The sequence below is a fragment of the Psittacula echo genome (assembly GCF_963264785.1).
Source record: "Psittacula echo genome assembly, chromosome: 14".
Taxonomy (NCBI): Eukaryota; Metazoa; Chordata; class Aves; order Psittaciformes; family Psittacidae; genus Psittacula; species Psittacula echo.
This window is the reverse complement of record NC_137750.1, coordinates 12,938,792-12,945,965: the sequence shown is the minus strand read 5'-3', so window position 1 is coordinate 12,945,965 and position 7,174 is coordinate 12,938,792.

The window sequence follows — 7,174 nt, the reverse complement described above, 5'->3', positions numbered from 1 at the left end:
ACAGCTCGAAGCACAAGCCCTTCAGTGTATCTCACTGCACCGGGAGAGTCCAAGCAGGACAGATCAGACCTGACCTGCAGCCCAGCAATCACACTGCAGGTACCAGGCTAAAGCCTCATTCTCACATCTCCCTTCTGCAAGTCAAGCTCTGCCAATTGCATCCTGACAACTCACCTTGGCAAAAGTGCTCCTGCCTGCCCCGACCACCTCTCACAAGCTCTAGTTCCCAGTGCACAGCAAGCTCAGCTGTTCATGAGGCAGCTACTGGACACTCCAATGAGTATTTTAACTTGTTGGACAGGAATGACAGCAATTTACCAGCTACTCTGTACACAACACGTGCACAGTGGAGACCAGTGCTACTGAGGTGCAATGAAGTATCAATATAAATGCCTTACAGTAACCCATCATCAGAAGCGGTACAGCAAAGTGGGGAGCAGACTAGTGTCGCAACTGAGAGAGGGACCAGGAGCATCAAAGGGTCTGGCAAGTGATCAACGGCCTTGGGCCCCTGTTCAAACTGTGGGGCTGGAGGGTGATTGAGAGACAAGAGCTTTCACAGCGATCTGTACAGAGGGGAGTAGCAGAGCTGGCAAACAAGGTGGTTGTCTGTGTGCTCCTGCCAGCAAGGATGGTCTTTGGTTAATGACTTAAACCAGTGTCCTGGGTTCAGCTGTAGCAGGAGCCAGCTGCTCCTCAGGAGCTTCAGTTGTTTTTTAGAAGGTTTCTACCAAGGCCTTACCAGCTGTGAAGGACCAGAAAAAGGAAATGGTATCATAAACAGGATGCTCCATAGCTGTACTTTGAGAAGTCCCTTTAGAAACTCCCTGAGCTAGAACTCATTATCTCTGTGTTGCACAACTGCCCAAAAGGGTGGAAAGGGTGGTTAGCTTTCCTGCTCATGCCCCAAGACCTCCAGCCACCTAGGCAGTGCTGTCCAGAGCTCACCAAGAGGAGTGCAGTGCAGTCCTGGCTCAGAGGGCCAGAGGTTCATCAGCACCAAGAGCCTGAGACACTTAGTCCCCACCTGGAATCACTGACATCTCCACTTGCCATAGAGCAAAGTGCCTCTGAGCAGTGGCCCATGCCATCAGCACATTCAGGGCTGAATACTCACAGAAACACATATAGCAAGGGATCCCTGAAAAGAGAGGAATGGTAGAAGTGTGATTTACTGGGAAAATATATCCTCCTATAAGGATTTAGGTACCACCGCTGAGTTTTCAAAACTGCATCCGACATGTCTTGTTTCATGAGGCATTTCTGAGAGAAACAAGGACATATTTACCCTGAGTTAGCAAAAGTTATAGAGCAGTGACAAGCTGCTGTGCTATGCAAGGAGAGCACATCACACCCATGTACAACACACAGTTTCCCCTTAGCCAGACAAGGAAAGGAAAGTGCCAGACGCGCCCTTTCCCACTGTCAGTCAATATCCTGGACCTGTTAAACTGGGCAAACCCACGGAGAAACTCAGCTCAGTATCCTCCCCAGTTCAGACAGAGACACCCTCAGCTTTGACAGCAGAGGCAAACCCACAGTTACGAGCACAGGAGAGTGGGTTTGATTTGAGACACAACTTCATATTTAACACCCTCCTGGAATGTTTTACCCTGAAATATTAATCGCACCCAGAAGCACGCCGTTTTAACCTGCTTATGCAAGAGATCTCATATTCACACTCCAGCCCACAACAACTTGCTCAACTGGCTAAGGAGCATTAGTAGTTCAGAATCAGGCAGTAACTCACTTGAAGAAATGTCATCCTGGCAAGCTGCTGTGTCCATTACCATCAGAGCAGCCACGCTGCAGAAGCCAGCTCTCATTGACTTGGGTTGAGGTTTCATGCCTGACCAAAGAATTCCCAACTGTCACGGTATGGGAGGAGGCAAGAGGTAAAGACATTTTGAGCAAAGGCAAGGAAGGAACAGCGAAGAGAACGGCCCCACTGCAGCACAGGTTGTTCAGGTGGAATTGTTACTACCATTTACAAGGCTTTTGTCAATGAGACTTTTCAGTACAATAAGCGAGTACCTTTTCTAATTGTAGGCAACCCAAAAGATCCCACAGTCTGTATAACCCCATCTTCCAGATGCACATTACATACTGCAGACCAGTTTCTCTCCCACGCACCTTCAGTGTCTTACATAAAACTCCGTCCCATGTGCTCTGCAGTTATCTGCCAGTCAGCATTTACAGCCATATGGTAACAGTTGTGGCTACCAGTAGCCTCTGAAGCCATGCCAGGTCTGCATGTATCTGATGTTCCTATTTTCCAGGGAAACAATGCTGTAGCTTTCAAAGATGAGCTTTTTTAGCAGAAACTGCGTGCAGCATTCTCCTCTAGAATGCCTTGGGGTCAGCTGCTCATGGACAACAACAGCCCAAGGCTGAGCCAGTCCCAATTTTGCTTATATTAAGTACCTGGACACTTGACAGCAAAGCCCGGAGTGCTCTGTACACAGATCTTCTGCCACTCTGTCAGCTGAATGCTCTGCTAAATACGACGACGCACCCATTTTCACCTCATTTTATTAGATGCAGCCACAGAACAAAACCTTTTCACTATTCAGAGAGGAAGGCAATGAAAGCATGAGTTGCAAGATGATCCTGTTTCCAGTTACAGACTAAGGACCAGTTAACATTGAAACCAGACTTCAGTCCAGCTTCCCTCCTCAGCACTGTTCATTTTAGATGCTGAGATTTATGACAAGTACAGAGGCCATGTCCCAGGACAGGTCATGGAGCAGACAGACCATCCTGAGTCAGATCACACAGCACATCTGGGAAAACAGGGGATGAGGCCCAGTCAGTAAGGGCTCATGAAGGTCCTGCTTAACCAACCTGATCTCCTCCTGCAACAAGGTGACCTGCCTGGTTGATGAGGAAGAGGCCGTGGACATTGTCTATTTGGACTTTACTACAGCATTGGACACTGTCTTCCAGTGTCTCCCTAGAGAAACTGACTGCTCATGGCCTTAAGAGGTGGATTCTTTGCTGGGTTGGAAACTGGCTGGATGGCAGAGCCCAAAGAGGTACCAGGTAAATGGTGCCACATCTAGTTTGTGACCAATCACTAGTGGTGTCCCTCGGGGCTCAGTACTGGGGCCAGTGTTGTTTAACGATGATCTGCATGAGAGGATGGAGGGCACCCTCAGTAAATCTGCAGATGACACCAGGTTGGGTGGGAGCATTGATCTGCTGGAGGGTAGGAAGCTCTGCAGAGGGATCTGGACAGGCTGCATCCATGGGCTCTGGCCAACGGGATGAGGTTCCAGAAGGCAAAGTGCCGGGTCCTGCACTTGGGCCACAACAACCCCCTGCAACGCTCCAGGCTTGGGGAAGAGCGGCTGGAAACTGCTCATGGGAAAGGAGCTGGGGGTGCTGATTGATGGAGCTGAACATGAGCAGCTTGTGCCCAGGCAGCCACGAAGCCACCAGCATCCTGGCCTGGATCAGCACCAGTGTGGCAGCAGAGCCAGGGCAGGGATTGTGCCCCTGTGCTGGGCACTGGTGAGGCTGCACCTCGAATCCTGTGTTCAGCTCTGGGACCCTCACTGCAAGAGAGACATTGAGGGGCTGGAGCGGGGCCAGAGAAGGGAATGGAGCTGGTGCAGGGCCTGGAGCCCAAGGGTGATGGGAACGGCTGAGGGACCTGGGGGGTTCAGTGTGGAGAAGAGAAGGCTCAGGGGGGACCTGATGGCTCCCTACAAGTGCCTGAGAGGAGGATGGAGCCAGGAGGGGCTGGGCTCTGCTCCCAAGAACAAGGGATGGGACAAGAGGAACCGGCCTCAAGCTGCACCAGGGCAGGTTTAGATGGAGCTGAGGAGCAATTCCTGCCCCAGAGGGTGCTCAGGCATTGGAACAGGCTGCCCAGGGCAGGGCTGCAGGCACCGTCCCTGCAAGGGTTCACACCCTGTGGAGACGAGGCCTCAGTGCCATGGGTTAGTGGTGGCCTTGGCAGTGCTGGGGGAACAGTTGGACCTGATCATTTTAAAAGGCTTTTCCAACACAGCTGATCCTATATTCAACAGAAAGCCAAATGTTTTTTCCTAGGAGAAGCATTAATTGTTCCTCAGTGCTGTGTGTTAGCAACCACAGAATCCCAGACTGGTTTGTGTTGGAAAGGACCTTAAAGCTCACTCAGTTCCAACCCCTGCCACGGGCACAGACACCTTCCACTAGAGCAGCTTGCTCCAAGCCCTGTCCAAGCTGGCCTTGAACACTTCAATCCCAGAGATCCACATTTTGCTTTGTCTTCATTGCTTCTGCATGCATCAGTGTGTCTTAATGCCCATGCACAGCTTGCTGAGACACTGTAGATTTTCTCTATCAGCCAAGCATAGGCTGGTGGGGAATTACTCTTCGTAGGAATTTGTTGCCAGTTTTGCTTATATCCTCACATTATTATGGAATTTCCAGCCAAAAGTAGGAGAGAACCCATGTTGTAAGTCACAATCACACAAGTTAATCCAGTCTTGCAAGGCAATGAAAGTCAGCAGCTTTTACTATGTAGACAGTCTTAAGTGTGGATACAGTCCCAAGTGAACCCCACAACAAAAACATGCCCATAATGAGTTTATTTTGCTCACAGAGCAGAGTTGCAAGGTTCCATTTATGTGATTCCTGAGAAGCCTTTATGTTACTTGCATGGGTTTTCAATGGGGTAGGATCCAACAGCTTTCTTTTCAAAATGCCATCAAGTATCTCAAGAACCCTTAAGTCTCGCCTTGCTTTAGGTCCCATTTTCATTTCTTCCTCACCACCCCTTCCTGCTCACAGGTCCTTAAAGTGAAAACTTCTCCCTGTGCATCTGATAATACTTTATCAACCTTGCTAAAATAAAAGAGGCCTTTCTTATCAACAAGCTTTGTTTGAACTACAAGCAGTGAGTGCTCTTGCAACAAACAGGCACCACCGTGGCCTTGTCTGAACCAAGTTCCCTCCCACACCCAGAAATTTGCCTTGTTCCTATTGCAACAGTCAGCAGCAACAAGAACAAGACAGAGGCCAGATCAATCGCACAGGAAAAAGCTATTCCTTAGCACCAGGGATCTCACAAACACCAAAATGTTCATTCAAATGCCCCACAGCAGGTTTATAGATGGCAGGAGCCATCAGACATGACTCACCATGAAATTACAATTTGAAGAACACTTTTACCTTGAACTCAGTGAAACAACCCCTTGCTACCCTTTAACTGGGCTGTCACTAAAGCTCATCTCTACAACCAGGCATGGCTGTCACACACCATCAAGACAGACACTTGAGAAGAAAGCACAAGCCAAGCAGAACAGCTGGAGCCAGGGATGGAATACTTGCAGTCTGTGGAAAGCTTGGAAGTGTAAGATACCACCCCCTTTTCCCAGGATAAGGCTTCACTGGGAAGATGCTCTAACAACAGTAATCTAACAGTTCAATGAGACCACACACAGCTCCCCTATACACAACACCAGCTCCCATGGTTCTATAAATAAGAGTGTTGAGATGCACTCTGCATGCAATGGTCAGGCAGGAACAGAGAGGTAAACCAACAGATCCTCCTGTGAAAAGGGGTTACTCTTGCCAACCTGGAGAGACAGAGTTAAATGAACAACTGAGCAGACTGTGTGTGCCACCCCGCACACGGGGCCGCCCTCCCAAAACATGGAAAATAATAAATCAAAGTCAGAAAGAGATTCCCCAACAACGCTCGGAAAATAACTGAGAACCCATCATACAAACCAGGAGAGTTCATGTACTTCCACAGCTTCGTACTTGGAGTTACCAGGGACCACCCACTCGCACTGAATTTACTAGTTGTGCAAACCTTGTGTGTCATGACTCCCATTGTGTTCTCCTTGTCACAGGAGCATGGCAACACGAAGTTTCAAAACGCTACAGCAGAACAGTCTTTGCACTGAACAACACTATTGCACACGAGGCAAAACTCTTTGTGTGCTTCAACTGAGAAGTGTGATTCAAATGGAAGAGCAGCGTATGACTTTGGAACAGCATTTTACACCAAGCTTGCTGGGTCCATGCAGTAAACCATGAACGCATTTGCTTCTTACAGCGACACAAGGAGATGTAGCTAGAAAAAACTTTCAGATGAGAACTGGAGTTTCCACAGGATTTTCTAGACTTGTTTGGATTAAAGCGCCTCCAGCTCCAACCCCTGCCACAGGCAGGGACCCCTTCCACTGGAGCAGCTTGCTCCAAGCCCCTGTGTCCAACCTGGCCTTGAACACTGCCAGGGATGGGGCATTTACTTATTCCGGATTTCTGCACAAAAATCAAACTTTTCGTTCCCACCAGTCCCTCCCCTCTGATCAACTGTTTTAAAGAAAAAAATCAGGCTCTGAGCAGTATCACATACCTTTATTGCCATGTACTAACTGCAGTACATGTGTTAATTGCTCTGACATCTCTCAAGCCTCTACTCTATATCAGGAAAGAAAAACCCCCACACCTATTCCATAAGCAATTCCTGGTAATCATCACATCCCTGCACCAAGAAGCCACGGGAAGATACAGGACGCTCAACAGGATTAACTCCAATATTTTTTCCAGTCAGTTGTTACAGCAGATGCAATTTGTTCAAAACCAAATCAAAGCCATTCCTCTGCACCATCCCATGGGTGTGGTTGAGAACTCTCCTCCCTTTTCAATACCATGAAGTAAATGGAGCCCCTACAGATGGAGCGGCTACAAACAGCACTGCTCACAACTTGCACAGAGCATCCCTGTCCCCTCCGTGGGCCAGGCTGCGTCAACAAGAAACGTGCCAGGATACACGTAAGAGCCTTGGGACATACCCTCCACTTTGCATCCCACTTGCCAGAAGCACCAGCTTCCCGAATCAAAGTTAAAACATCTAGGCAGCTGCTCTGGGCACAGAGCTTCACCTGGGACTCGGTAAAGCAAGATATTCCAGTTGACTGCAGTGCTCTGGGATGACAACAAAGAGCAGCATTCCCCACGGAGTAACACGTTACAACGGGCAGCTTCCACATTTATTATCTCAGCGAAGCTGCCCTCCCGCCTTGTCGTTATCCTCACATGAATGCAAAGCTTCACGCTGCTCTGCCGCAGAGCCCTGCTTCAGCATTGACACCACGCGCAGTAACACACAGAACTTCCTCCAAAGCCAAGGCTAAGCCTCACCTCCAGGAAAGGAGACTTCGGAACCAGC